Genomic DNA, 15,420 nt, shown 5'->3' on the forward strand with positions numbered 1-15,420 from the left:
TTACAAATAGAAAAACTGTGAATAAAATTCTGCACTCTAAGAAAATTTTGTGGATAATGTCTGTACATGAAAAAATTATACATCCCATCAGTGATAAAAATGCATTCGTGCTTGATTACAGACCATAACAGTAGGGAAAAAATAGAGAGCAAAGAAAACTATAAGAGACCAATGAGGATGTTGGTACTTTTTTGCGACCCAGTATATCTTTTAAACGACATCAATTCAACTTCATCTGAATTGCAAGGTATCTTTTAAATGCTTCCTTAAAAACAGATCTTCCGGGAAACTTAACAACAAGAAACCCGTTTGGTAGAATACGAGATCCTTCCTTTGAGAGTATCCACTCAGTATAACCAATGCTTTGAGATAACCCCTGCATTAACCAACACCGATAATAAGATTCAAATGCGCACAAAGAACTGCACATTTTGGACCGATAATTTGTACATTATATATCCACAGTTCACTATGTGCAGAGAATATCCACAAGATTTGGTGTGTGCAGAAAATATTCACAAATTCATTTTGTGCAGAAAATAATATCAACACATCCAGTCTGATGCGTAAATTTAAGACATAAACAAATCAGCCAAATTCCAAGAGGGAGTGCAAACAAAACTTGCTTTAGTTTTACAGAATATATCCATAATTCATTGTGTGAAGAGAACATCCACAGGATTTGGTATGTGCAGAAAATATCAACACATACAGTCTGATTCGTAAGTTTAAAACATAAAACAAATCAACTAAATACCAAGAGGGAGTGGAAACAAAACTTGCTTTGGTCTTTACAAAATATATTCATAATTTATCGTGTGCAGAGAATATCCACAAGATTTTGTATATGCAGAAACAATCTATAAATTCATTTTGTGCAGAAATATCAACAAATTCAGTCTGATGCATAGGTTTAAAACGTACCAAAAGGGAGTTGATCTGGGTATAATCCTAGGGTTCAATCCATTGCCTAAAAATCTAGCACAGAAATCACTTCGTCAATCAAATCATCTAGAAGATATCAACAAATTCAGTCCGATGCATATGTTTAAAACGTACCAAAAGGGAGTTGATCTGGGTATAATCCTAGGGGTCAGTCCATTGCCTAAATAGCTAGCACAGAAATCACTTCGTCAATCAAATCATCTAAAAGGACAACAGAGACAAGTCCACGGAACCCATTTGACAACTGGTTTTTCAAAATGGGTTTGCAATCGCAAGAATATTTCTAAGAACAATCTGCATATGAAAACAATAAATACAACTAACACACCTTACTACCCTAGATGGTGACAATTTACTAATTAACATCAAAGCAATAACATGACAAAAAGAAGATTGATATATCAACTACATTCACAGATTGGACTACGTTAATGGCATATGTTAAAGTATCATTGATGGCATATTTTAAAGTGGTTTAACATCATATAAATTGTCTTGTAAAAGTGAACTTTAACAATTCATTTTAAAGGTTGCATCTAGGTTAGTTGTTTTCTTTTCCTATATGCGAGATCTTCGTATGTCTGGTCCTGGATATCATATTTGTGCATATTTGCTGCACAGACCAAGTTTGTTCGAAAAGTGGTATTCACATTCTTAGTGATATTATGCGTGTTCGTAGTTCCTACAGTATATATCATTCTCACTTGTTTTTCTCAATCCAATATTTGAAAAGAACAAAAGACCATATGCTCAAAACATAACAAAGCACCAAAGTTAAGACTGACCTGATCCTTTCAACTAGTTACAAGGTAGACCCTTGATATGAAAATAGTAATGCTTCTGTAGCGATATCCATCGCTCACCTTCAATAGTTCCTTTGCAGTTGCATCCTTAGTTGAGCTGACCAAATTATCTGGTGCTTGAAGAACTTTGACACGAGAGGCATTGAGTTGCATAGAGTACGTATTCACTACGATAGCAATAACCAGAACAAAAATCAAATCACCAGAAACATTGTGCATAATAGTTGCACCAAAAAAAACATCAACAAGGAAAATATGAACATATCAATACACTTATTTGTAGTGTATTTTTTGCACAACTCGATCTATGTAGAAACACATGCACATTCGTTGATATGTGAATATTTTTCTGCAGAAACTCGATCTATGCAGAAAATATTCACATATCAACTTCAAAGCAATACAGACTTTACAATCTCAGAGAACAAGTGTATAATGGATGCACAAAAAATGCCATTTAATGTTAATGAAAACATACTAGTTTACGGATATAAAGTGACACAATTTCTTTAGAATAGAACTTAGCAGGAATGATTTTACAAGCATCTCCTTCACCTATAAATTCAAAGAAATGCAATATAAAATCAGAATCTCTTAAACAGACAAACTTTGGTGCATAAAATACTCACCCAAATTTTGTGGTGCATAAAGCCTGCACAGAGATTCAATAGTGCATAAAGTCTACATCACAAACTCCAAAATTTTCTACAGGAGAAATCATATATAGCACTCGATTCAATATTAATAACTATAATATTAAACTGAGAAAACTTTAGATGTTCAATGCAATCCAAGAAAATTTAACTAACAATAATAACTAATTCCGATACAAATCGATGAAAAAAATGAGAATACAACTTGGAAATCGTGAAAAAAATATAAGAATTATAAGAATTAAAGCATACAAGGTGAGAATTAAACCTGTTTGGCTTTTAATAGTTGAAGATCAAATATACTTCTTACGGAAACTGAGCTTGAAGAGATGTCAATGGAGAGATTCCTTTGAGCGGATTCAACTGAATCAAAAACCTATATCTAATTTGATAAATCTATTGTTCATCACTCCATCAATAGATTTAGATCGGAACTAGTAAAACCTATTGTTTTCTCATTTTCCCCCAATCGATCTGTTTTTCATTTTTTATTTTTGTTTCTCTCCGTCCGTTTCTCGAAACAAAGATGTGAAGGTTAGTTTTGGTATATTCACTTTTCTATAAATGACGCCAGCAGCTGAAGTTAATCTTATAACCCTGATATTTATTCTCTTGGGCCTTTGCCTTCTCTTTTAAATGGGCTCGAATTTTTTCTAGTCCGCTCAAGTCCAAAACCATTAGAGTAAGACAGTGAGGAGAGGAACACCAATTTTGGGCATGCCTAAAACTTTCAAGGCATACAAAGGACTAGTCCTAACTTGGGTGACCTTATAAGGGGTATCCTATGGGGTGGTTCAATTACCTATATGCCCTTAAATCCATTAAATTACTACTAATCTATCCCTAACCCTAATACAAAACCTATAATCAACTACACCTAAAATCAGTTTCATTCACCTTCTTCTTCTTCCTCTCCACAGCCGAACTCCACCCTTCCCTTTCTTTTTTTTTTCATCGCGGAAATTTAATTTTCGATTTGTGAAACTATATAATGGATCGTCGTAAGGAAGTATCTCGTTCAAATCGATCGATTGAACAACCTATTCATGAAGAAGAAGATTTAGAGAGTGAAGAACAAACTCAAAATCAACCACAAAATCAATCGGAAGAAGAGATTGAAAAAGAACCAACGCCGGAAATGAAAATAAGAAGGTTAGTTCTACAAACCCATCTCATATTTGATGTTTTTGATTGTTTTGGTCGATTTAATTCGTCAAAATCATGTGTTCTGCGGCGGTTACAGGGTATGGTTCGGCGTAAAACAAATGTTAGATGTGCGCCGAACTGTTCTTGAAACGGAACTCTGAAAGTGCATATGAACGGCTCGGCGTATATCTGAAATCTGTTTTGAGCCGAACTTAGTAAAACAGAGACTTATATTTAGGATCGGCTTATTCGATGGTGTTAGTTTTGTGCCGAATATGTTTTGTGAATTTCAGAAATTTTGCATGTGCGTAGGATCGGCTTGTATGGTAGTATTAGTTTTGTGCCGAATAAATGTTGTTTGAAATTCAGAAATTTTGCATGTGCTTAGGATCGGCTTGTATGGTAGTATTAGTTTTGTGCCGAATAAATGTTGTTTGAATTTCAGAATTTTTGCATGTGCTTAGGATCGGCTTGTATGGTAGTATTAGTTTTGCGCCGAATAAATGTTTCAATTCATAAGTCTAGATTCGGCTTATTCGATAGTATTAGGGATGCGCCGAATATCATTGTTAAAATTTCATAAATTTTACAAGTGTGTAGGATCGGCTTATTTATATGATATCATGTTGCGCCGAATACATGTTTGAGTTCATAATCATAGGTTCGGCATATTCGACAATATCGGTTGTGAGCCGAATACAGGGTTCGGCTTACTCGACAATATAGGTTTTGAGCCGAATATTTAGGATCGGCGTATAATTATTTTGTGGTATGAGCCGATCCACTCTCTGTGTAAGCTAATAAAAATTTCAAGACATGATTCATACTTGCGCCGAATTAGTCTTATAACTTTCATACTTGTGTCAGGACTAATTCCGCGGGTAGGGAGATGTTGAAAAAAATGAAGGACACTCAAATGGTATGATACCATCCTTGTACCGAAGTAGGTCATGGCGGCATGGAAGTCCCATAGATGTCTTCATTGTACAAACACACTCTTCCTCTAAGGTGGCGCCTAATGTCTCAATCAAATCCACTTCTTTCATCAACAAGTCGATGCATAGATGGGAGACTTTATAAGTTAATTCCCGTAGCCAATTAGTACCATAATTCTTGTGTCTAAACATAAGGTCATGCTCGAACGCGGTTTTAATTCTCACAACATCACTTTTGAAATATTCATCAATTGCATCAAAAACCGTGACAAAAGTGTCAACACAACCAAAAAGGTTCTTCTTCAACCGATAATGAGCCGACTCTACCATACTTGTGGCTTGGTTGTCGAAGTGTTTGTGCCGATTTGTGAAACAACTCACGAACCTTTCTTTATTAGGTTCCAACACATCTTTGACCAAGTAAGTAATGACATCGGGGTAGGCGGTCTTCCAATGCTTAATAAGCATTTTAAAATTTTCTTCATAGACATCCTCGGTGATTGACCATATCAAAGCTTCTCATTCGCCTTGGAAAGAAGCCCACAACATCTCATTATGTTCATATGCTTTCAAGAATTCCTTCTTTTTCTTTACTCGTGTCTCCAACGGTAGCTTAGCAATATTCTCTAATTCTTTCAACTTAAGTGGTTGAATTATCGGTTGACATTTTTTCCTCACATTGCACCATATGTGAAACGTACAAAGAAAATTGAATGCATCCGGAAATACCTTCTTAATAGCATACATCAACGATGAATCTTGATCAGAAACGAACACTTTAGGAAGAGCACCCTCCCGGAAGATTAACTTCAATTGTTCTAACCCCCAAACATAACTCTCTTTCTTCTCGTTTTTCATGAAACAAAAAGCCACGGTGAACGGTGCCTTTGTCGAAGTATGCCCCACAATGTTCATCAACGGCATCTCATATTTATTAGTCTTGTACGTGCAATCCAATATAATAACTTGTGGGAAGCATAGAGCCAATTGGGCGCATTCCGGGTGGGCAAGGAAAAGGTGTGTGACTTGACCGAAGTCATCCAACTTCTTTTGGCAAGCGTAGTTATTCTTCACCCCTAACCACATTACTTGTTGCATCACTATCCTACCTTGCAAATTGAGTATTCTAATCTTTTGTCTTGCATTGTAGATAGTTTGCATAGTCGACTTGTTATTGTTGTTGTCCGCCTTCAATTTGCTAAGAATCCTAGAATGTGGCAAACGTGCTCGTGTCATTTTATCCACTTCTAGCATCTCGTCGGGTTTGAGTCGCGCTACTTTCGCATGTCCATGAAGGTCTTTGGGACGTGGGTGGTTATGACGACAATCCATATCTTTATTCATTATCCAATATTGATCTTCTTTGTTCATGGACTTATTCTTGAGGTTGAAAACGATCTTGAAAGGGCAATTTCTTTTCTTCGTCTTCGTCCTATTCTTTCTCCCGGTCTTCCCAACGTATACAGTACCCTTTTTAACCTTGCTAGCGCCGGTTCCACTACGCTCACAAATCATTTCAAACCGATCCCATCGGCTTTGTTGTCCTTTAACTAGTACACAATTTATCTTCATCGCGTGTTCCTCAAGCCAATCCAGAACTTCTGGTTTAGTTTTCCATATCTACGTTCATTCCAAAACAAGTAATTAGTAAGCAAAACTTTGGAATATTCCGACAACATTAAGGTAAGCAAAAGGTTCTTACATACCAAATCATTTTGGAAGTGATCGTTGGTATCCTCGTGAATTATGTCTACTGGATCAGATTGATTTTCCATGGGTCCAAGCACGATCTACAAAGAATATCACAAGGTTAAACACTAGAAAGGGAATATAATAACAAGGTTCGGCGCATTCGATAATCACATTATGTGCCGAACTATAAACATTTAGAGGTTTCGGCTTGTACGATATCCTCAATATGTGCCGAACCATTAACAATATTTTAACCCAAAAATTAACAAATGCATGTTCGGCTCAGAAGATAATCATATTATGTGCCGAACCTTGGACATAAGAGGTTTCGGCTTGTACGATATCCTCAATATGTGCCGAACCTCGAACAATATTTTAACCCAAAAATTTACAAATTTATGTTCGGCTCAGAAGATAATCATATTATGTGCCGAACCTTGGACATAAGAGGTTTCGGCTTATACGATATCCTCAATATGTGCCGAACCTCGAACAATATTTTAACCCAAAAATTTACAAATTTATGTTCGGCTCATACTATAATCAAATTATGTGCCGAACCTTGAACATAAGAGGTTTCGGCTGATACGATATTCTCCATATGTGCCGAACCAGTAACAATATTTCAACCCAGAAATTAAAAAATTATGTTCGGCACATACGATTTTGGATATGTAAGCCGAATTAGTAATGATTTTATTCCGGGCTATTCAGGATGTTGTTCGGCTTACTATGAAACTTTCATATAAGCCGAACTAGTGTCTAGCAAAAGGGTTGGAATTGGAAATTATAGGTTCGGCGCATGCAGTGAACAGATTCAGTAAGCCGAACCGTTCATCAATGGTAGATTCGGCTCATAGATGTGAGCCGAACCTCAACCTGTTTCGCCAAACCATGATTCAAAAAACCTAACTTTTGATAAGTGAGAGCTATAGAAGTGAGATTAAGTATAGGATATAAGTGTACCTGTGTATTAGAAGAATTGGGTTCCTCATCAATGTATTCATCATCAGGATTTGGCTCATAAAAATCATCATCTTGAGTTTGTGTTTGAGTTTGAGCTTGAGTTTGAGTGGGTGTAAAATCATTCTCATAATCTAAGAAATCAGCCATTTCTGGATCATTGTTGTAGTTGATGTGTATTTTCCTAGGTTTTTTAGATGAATGATGACCCTCCTCGTCCTCCATTGAATCAAGAATTAGAATTTTCTCACTTTCTCCTTCTCTTTCGCTCCTTCTTAACCAAACCAAAACTTTGATTTTTTTTTTCCTCAAATTTTTCATCTAAACAACTCTTATAATTCTGAAAATTATCTTAATCACTAAACAAAATATTTAATCACTAATCAAGATTATTAACACTAGTACGTAAAGAACAGATTTGCCATTAAAAAAATTTTGGGTTAAGGGGTTATCTGATTTTGCTATTCAACAACCTTTTTTGTCTTCATTCAGTATGGGTTGAAAGATTATGGTATGCCCAATATTATGGTTCGAGGAGAGGGTCAAACACTTAATCAGTTAATTGACACGTTTAATGAACTTGAAACCCAAACAAAGAAGTTTCCACGAAAAATGACTTGACCAATACAACAACCAGACATGTGGCGACAGAAAACCAATTCAGACTTGCCGACACACAGAGAAGAAGGCGGCCAGGGAAAAAGCCATTGACAAACATGAGATTAATCGAACTCTCAATCAATTACACTAAACGGGAGTACCAATTACGAATCACTAGCAGCACCAAAATCGTATCGGTACTTTGAGAGGCTAATCAAAGTACTACAAAAACAGCTGAGAAAGGAAAAACAAAATCCTTCCTCTGCATCCATAACAATCCCAGTGAACAAAATAACTACAAAACCAATGAAGCGCAAACTGCATATCATATTGAATTGATAAGAAAAGCTTGAAGACTCGGTACATCACATCGAAAGAACGATAAAGGAGAAGATTGTTTAGGAAAATCATCATAAAGTGATATCAAATCTCGCATAAAAACCAAATAAAGAAGAAATTTGCCCACCTGATTAAGATAAAAAGAATCAATTAAAACATACCCATCACCGCGATCGATTTCTGGCATACTCAAACGATGGTACTTATCAGATCCAGTCCTCCCGGCCACTGGCGGCGGAAACTCTGAAAAAGATTACTCTCGCCTCATCTTTTTTAGACAAGGTTATTCGGAGGAGCTAAAGTTGAAACCAAGAATGGTCTTCATTACAAACAATCTGAGAGTTAGAGGCGAGGAAAGAGAGGCAGAGATGGTTGTCTGAAACCATTCCCCTCTGTATCAAGTGATGACAGATTGTTGGGAGATAATTGGAAGAAGATGATGAGACTCATGGTTTTTGTTGTTCATGATTGTGAACTGATGGTGCTGATTCAAAGAAGTAACTGAACCCAGAAATGGAGGAGATCGAAACAGCTTATGAATTGTGCTAGGGTTAATGGAAGAATGGGTTTTGAAATCGAAAAGAGAAGAACTGCTGCTATCGTCTAGGGTTTGAGATGACTGTCATTGAAGAGCAGAATTGGGGCTCGTGAACCTGAGATATATATTTCGGATTATTGGTTTTGATGGTGGTACTGGTAGCTAATGGCCTTGAATTGTGTTGAATGATTTGCAGTGGTGGAGGAAATAAAATGAATGGGTTTGTGATATGAACAAGTCACAGGTTAATTGAAGATGGCTGTGATTGAGATGGATTCAAGACAAGAGAAGGAACTGATGGTGTTTTTGAGAATGGAGAAGCTACAAGCTACAACACTGGAGATAATGGATGTAGAATGGAATGGGCTTGAATAATGGATGATTGCAAGTAATTTGAGTGCATTTGGGTCTGGTGGTGGAAGGTGGAAGCTAAGAAGAGTCTGGCAACGTTGATGAAATTGCAGATGCAAGGTGGTGCTGAGGCTGAGTTGAGTTGTTTCCCGAGAAACAAATAAAGAAGAGGGAGTCATGGTTGTGTGCAGTTAAGAGTCGGATGTTGCTGCTGTAATGAAATAGGTGTTCCAGAGAGTTAGTTGAGGAACTGTGAGTGAACAATATAGATGCATGTTAGGAAATGATTGCAGGGAGATTTGGCATAAGGCAGTGGTGTTTTGCAGAACAAGAAGGAGCTGGTGTTGTTGTTTCCTATTGCAAAATAAGGAGGAGTCGGGAGCTGTTCAGTCTGTCTTGGTGATGGGAGATTGCAGGGCAGTAGAATGGTGTTGGTGGTGTTGGAATTTGTGCTGCTGCAGAATGGGTGGTTATGCAAAGTTGCAGTTGAGCTGAATTATGAAGTGGCGGGTGCAGTTTGGGTTGAATAGCTGCGAGTATCAGGAAGTAGGTGTTGCGCAGATGCAGGTGCAGTGTGTTTGTTTGTTGCTGCAATGGAAGAAATCAGTGGTGCTAAGGAGATAATGGTATTGGCATGAAGTTAAATGATGCAGTGGTTGTGGTGCTTTTGAGGTTGCGAGATGCTCAGCTAGATGTATGTTAGGATGTTAACATTACATGTAATGGCTTGAGAGTATCAGCTGAGGTGGGATGTATGAACTATGAGCTTCACAGAGAAGATTGTAGCTGTGATGCAGAGAATAGCTGTCTGAGGAATGCAGTGGTGGTGTTGCTGCTTTGCCACCTGAAATGGATAGATAAGATCGACAAGGTTAGAGTCTACAACCTGATATGTGAAATAGATGCCGTAGCTGCGCAGAAATGCAGCGAGAATGGAGAGCCATTGAGCCTAGCCCGGGATGCCGGACTTCAGAGATTAGAGTGTGGATCTTAAAGTTTTGTTGAATTCCGAAGGGGGCATATGTTGGATGCAAGAGTTGGCCGTGGGATATATGAGTTTGGAGTTGCGCTTTTGGGCTAGTTCAAGAACTAGGATTTGACTTCGATGATTCTTTGGTGATGTACGACTTAGAATTTGGAATGTAAGAACTGCAGAGAAGTAGAGTTGAGTTGTACACAAATGCCTGGTAGTTTCGAATGATTCAGGTAGCCAGAGAAATTTCCCGATATTTGGATTTCGGCGACATGACCGGATCCCGGTGATGATGTCAGTAATCCGACAACCCAGTTTTGGACTCAGAGTTTGCAGAAGAGATGTTTTAACACATGGGCTTGGTGGACTACTTGAAGATGGGTTTTGAGAAGACTAGACTTAATTTTGGAAAGAATATCTGCAAATAGATTGCAAGGATGGAATTCAAAAACATTAAATCAAGCAGCAAGAACTATTTTAGTTAAAGTTGTTCTTAATACAATTCCATCACATTATATGGGGAATTTCAAAATTCCGCATTGTGTCATCAAGAAGCTTGATTCCATACAAAGAAGGTTTTGGTGGGGGCATAAGTCTAATAAAGGAATTAACTTTATTACTTGGAAGTCCTTCAATAAAACAAAACATGAAGGTGATTTAGCATTTCTTGGAAGTCCTTCAATAAAACAAAACATGAAGGTGATTTAGCATTTCGAGATTTAGAACACTTCAATAATGCTTTAATAACCAAGTTAGCATGGAGATTGTGCACTGAATCCAAGGAATTGTGGGTAAAAGTCTTAAAACTAAAATATGCTCCTTACTGTGATTTTCTACATCTGCAAGATGATCATAACAACTCTTCCTGGATTTGTAAAGGAATAGAACATGGATTAAAAAATGTTCAGAAGCATCACAGATGGTTAGTAGCAGATGGATCGAAACTATTGGTCTGGTATGAAAAATGGATCCATGGAATGGATTCACCACCAACACCTAATCATAACTTTGCTGAATCAACTAGAATAGTTTATATCTCTGATTTGATGCTCAGTAATCCAAGAAGATGGCGAATTTTTTAAGTTTTTTTCTTCAAATTTTCGTTTTTTTTATTCTTCTAGATCATCTTTGGTGATTCGAGATGGGGGATCCCACAGATCCACCTCAACCAAATAAGATTTTAACTTATGCGGATCGACTAATGGGTAAGAAACTACTTCCAAAAACAGCTGTGGATATTTCTACTCTCCCAAACCCTACAAAAAAATAAGGTAAACCCTCTATTGTGATTCCGGAGGATTTCTACTTGGAAGGGTGTGCAATCTGGAAGTTTAGCCTGATTGGAAGGCTAGATCTCAAAGAGCTCAATTTTTCAGACGTGAAGAAAAACCTACAGCTTCAGTGGCAACTAGGAGATGACCGAATCCAGTTTGTACCGTTGAATATAGGTTTCTTCATCATCAAGCTACAATCGCAGGAGGACAAGACTAAGATTTTGGAAGATGAAAAATGGGTTGTAGCTCAACAGAAATTAAATCTCATGGAGTGATACCCTAGCTTTGACGCAGATAAACAAAGATCCTCTTGTGCAACTGTTTGGGTCAAGTTTCCAGGTCTTCCAATGGAGTTTTGGATTGAAAAACTCTTTTATCCATGGGAAAGGCGTTGGGTACCCCTATTGTGGTAGATAAACGAACGTTGGCTCATGAATACGGTCACTTTGCTTCAGTCCTTATTGATATTGATTTTACGGATCTCAATACTGATGATATCCATGTTGCAGTTGGAGGGTTAGATTTTTTGCAACCTTTTGAAATCCTGAAGAAACCAAAATTTTGTTCAAAGTGTTGTATTATCGGACACTCTGATGCTGAGTGTCGTAAGAAGACTAAGAATAATAGTTACAATGTTCATCGGAAAGGCACAATTGTGATTCATGATCCACAGCAAACTGCCTTACCTGAAACTACTGTTCAGAATCACCAGGAAACTAACAATACGGCTCCTGTAATTCCTTTTGTTCCTGAATTACCAAACAATACTTGGATTTCTCCTTCAAGTGTTGTGGCAGATAATGAAATTTTGAGCATTGATGACATTGTTGAGTCAGAACAACAGTTAACGGATAACCTAGCAAAATATGAAGTTGCATTGTGTGCTGCGTCTGCTGAGTTCGAAAGGAACAAGACTGCATTGGCGCATTCAGTTTTAGAGAGTAGGTCAAAGTCGTTGAGTACTTCTGCTTCGAAAGCTAAGTCAGGTGGGAATGTTGAATTGGCAAGAACTAGACTTCCATTACCTGATAGAATTTCTGCGGCATCCATGTCTACACCTCTGTGTGATGCTCTTGAACATAGCTCGGAATATGTCTCTCATAATAAGTTTAATATTCTAGGAGATAGTAACAGTGGAAACTTGGTGCTTGGAAAAATTGATGAAGCATCAAAACGTGCAACACACCAGCAACTTATAGCTCTGCAGGCTAAAATCAATTCCTTGAAGGATCAGGATTCCATGTCAGACTCGGATGATAACTCGGAATTAGGGATACGAGCTAGAAGAGGTTCTTCTCCAGGAATCAAACCCTCCTCAAATTCTTCTCATCAAGAAAAGTTGTCCAAGAAAAACAACCCCAAGGTTTAATTATGCGGGTTTTATTCTGGAATATTAATGGTGTTGCTCGTGAAGCAGCACAAACTAAACTTAGAGATTTGATTGGAGAGTTTAAACCTGATGTTTTTTGTCTTGCTGAACCAAAGGTGGTTTGTTCTGCGAACTTTGGTAGACGACTTCAGATGGAAGGTTATTCTCCAGATATTATTCGTAATGCTTCTTTGTCTAATATTGCTAATCTTTGGATCTGCTACTTAGATGGTCTGACTCCTTTAGTTGTAAATAAGAGTAGACAGGCTATAACAATTTCAGTTGAAGGTGTGCACATTTATTTTGTTCATGCTAGCTATATTCAAGTCACGAGAAGGAGACTTTGGCAGCAGTTGGTTATGCAAGACTTAATTACTCCTTGGCTGGTCATGGGAGATTTTAATTGTGTTTTGCGTTTGAATGAGAAAAAAGGGGGTTTAGAGCCTAGAACTTCAGTCATTAATGATTTTAGTGATTGGATGGATGATAATGACCTCTTCGAAGCTGATTCTTTGGGTAGTAATTTTACTTGGTCAATTTGCCAATCTGGCCCTCGTAGAATCATCAGTAAACTGGATAGAGCTGTAATAATGATGCTTGGTTAGCTAAGTTTGAAAACTGGAGGTGCAAAGCCCTTCATAGAGATGTTTCAGATCACTCTACTCTTCTTGGGTATCCGCTTGTTGTATCGCGGCCTAAGAGAGCTCCTTTTAGAGTTCAAAAAATATGGTTTTTGCACGCTGATTTTAATCGCATGGTCAGTGACAGTTGGAACTCTCCTGTGCATGGTTCGCCAGATTTTATCTTTCCTTATAAGATGAAGAGGTTGAAGGTGGTGATGAAAGAGTGGATTCTTAGAGTTTTTGGAAACATACATTCTCGGCTGAAGCAAGACCAACTGCGTTTTGAGACTGCTGCTAGAAATTCTGACGAGGACCCTAGTAATATTATTAAACTCAATACTATGAAGGAGGCTATGTCTGCGCTTTCTGAGACTCGGCAACAACAGTCTGTTATGCTCAAACAAAAATCCAGAAACCAATGGTTGGTTGAAGGATCAAGTAATACGAATTTCTTTCACAAAAGTATTCGTATTAGGAGAAGAAACAACACTATTTATGAATTAGTGGATGCTGATGGAGCTACCATTTCCGAGTATGATCATTTGCGTAATCATGTGGTGCAGTATTACGAAGATAAATTCAATGGCCAGGAGTTGGATTTTGATGAAAATTTGTTTGATTTTGAGCATCCTAGTATTTCAGCTGAAGAGAGTCTTGATATGGATAAAATTCCTACTCCGAAGGAAATAAAACAAGCCGTCTTTGAGCTAGGTTCTGATAGTGCTCCGGGTCCAGATGGTTTCTCGGGTTGTTTCTATCGTCACTGCTGGGACATCATTCTAGATGATTTGATAAAGGCCATTATTTATTGTTGGAATCCTGGTCATATTCCTAATGGTGTCATCTCTTCTTTGATTATTTTGCTGTCCAAGGCAAGAGGTGCTAATACTCTTCGTAACTTTAGGCCTATTGGTATTAGTAATTTTTTCTTCAAAATTTTTACTAAGATATTAGCTACAAGATTAAGCAATATTTTGGACAAGCTTGTTTCTGAAGAACATGTAGCTTTTATGAAGGGTCGTAATATCCATGAAATATCAGTTTGGCTTCGGAAATGGTTAATGAGCTTCAAATCAAGCGCAAAGATGGCAATATTGATCTTAAGCTTGATATCTCTCAGGCTTTTGACACGGTGAATTGGTCTTTCATCTTGGAATTTTTTCGAAGGTATGGCTTCTCTGAGAGGTGGTGTAGGTGGTTGCTGGATATTTTAAGTTCTGCAAGAATCTCTATTCTTTTGAATGGAAATCCGGAGGGTTACTTAAAAATTAATAGAGGCTTGCATCAAGGTGATCCCCTTTCTCCTTTGATTTTTGTTTTTGATTGAAGATGTTCTTAGCATAAATATTACGAAACTCTTTCGTGATAAGAAAATGACTCCAATGGTTATAAGAAATGGTATTTCTCCTACTCATCTCTCTTTTCCTGATGACATTATGATTTTTTGCAAAGGAAATCTATAAAGTGTGCATAATCTTATTGAATTGTTGGGAAATTATCAAGATGCTTCGGGTCAGACTGTGTGTAGACAAAAAAGTAAGATTTATTATGGAGGGGGATCTTTGAGTAGGAGAACTTACCTTGCTGATTTCTTGGGTATGAGTGTGGCCACTTTTCCGGATCGTTACTTGGGAGTTCAAATTATTCCTGGCACGGTAAGATATCATCACATTTGTAATGTGATTGAGAAAATCAAAGCTCAGCTTGATGGTTGGAAAGGGAGACATCTTTCTTTTCATGACCGTATTGTTCTTGTTAAGTCTGTTATAGCTAGCTACTCTATTCACAACATGGCAGTCTATAAATGGCATAGAAAGTTTATTTTGCAATGTGAAAGGGAAATTCGTAACTTTATTTGGTCGGGTGATTCTAATATTAGCCGTGATGTGGTGGTGGCGTTTGACAAGGTCTGTTGTCCTTTTGAGGAGGGGGGTTTAGGATTATCTCGCATGGCTACCATGAATAAGGCGCTTATTATGAAGTTGTGGTGGAAAATTCGTAATTCGAAGAAGAAATGGGAAGGTTTTCTAAGAGCAACTTTTTTTGGAAGGAATGGTTCCATCAAGAATTATGGAGTTAAATCCACAATTTTACCGGGTATTCGTTGGGTGTATAAACTTGTTGAAAGCAACACTAAAGTTCTTGTGGGAGATGGTAGGTCCACTGCTCTTTACTTTGATATTTGGTGTTCTAATTTTTGCGTTGCAGACATTCTC

At 37.5% G+C, this 15,420-nt stretch overlaps 1 long non-coding RNA gene across 1 annotated transcript; it reads right to left on the reverse strand.

The window, feature by feature from the left end:
• Positions 1-2,946, reverse strand: LOC113341986. The gene is made up of 3 exons (XR_003356304.1): positions 2,670-2,946; positions 1,731-1,915; positions 1-376 (listed from the first exon to the last, which is right to left on the reverse strand). It is a non-coding gene; the product is annotated as an uncharacterized LOC113341986 (long non-coding RNA).
• Between the last annotated feature and the right edge of the window lie 12,474 nt (positions 2,947-15,420).

This window comes from Papaver somniferum, unplaced genomic scaffold (genome assembly GCF_003573695.1).
Source record: "Papaver somniferum cultivar HN1 unplaced genomic scaffold, ASM357369v1 unplaced-scaffold_33, whole genome shotgun sequence".
Taxonomy (NCBI): Eukaryota; Viridiplantae; Streptophyta; class Magnoliopsida; order Ranunculales; family Papaveraceae; genus Papaver; species Papaver somniferum.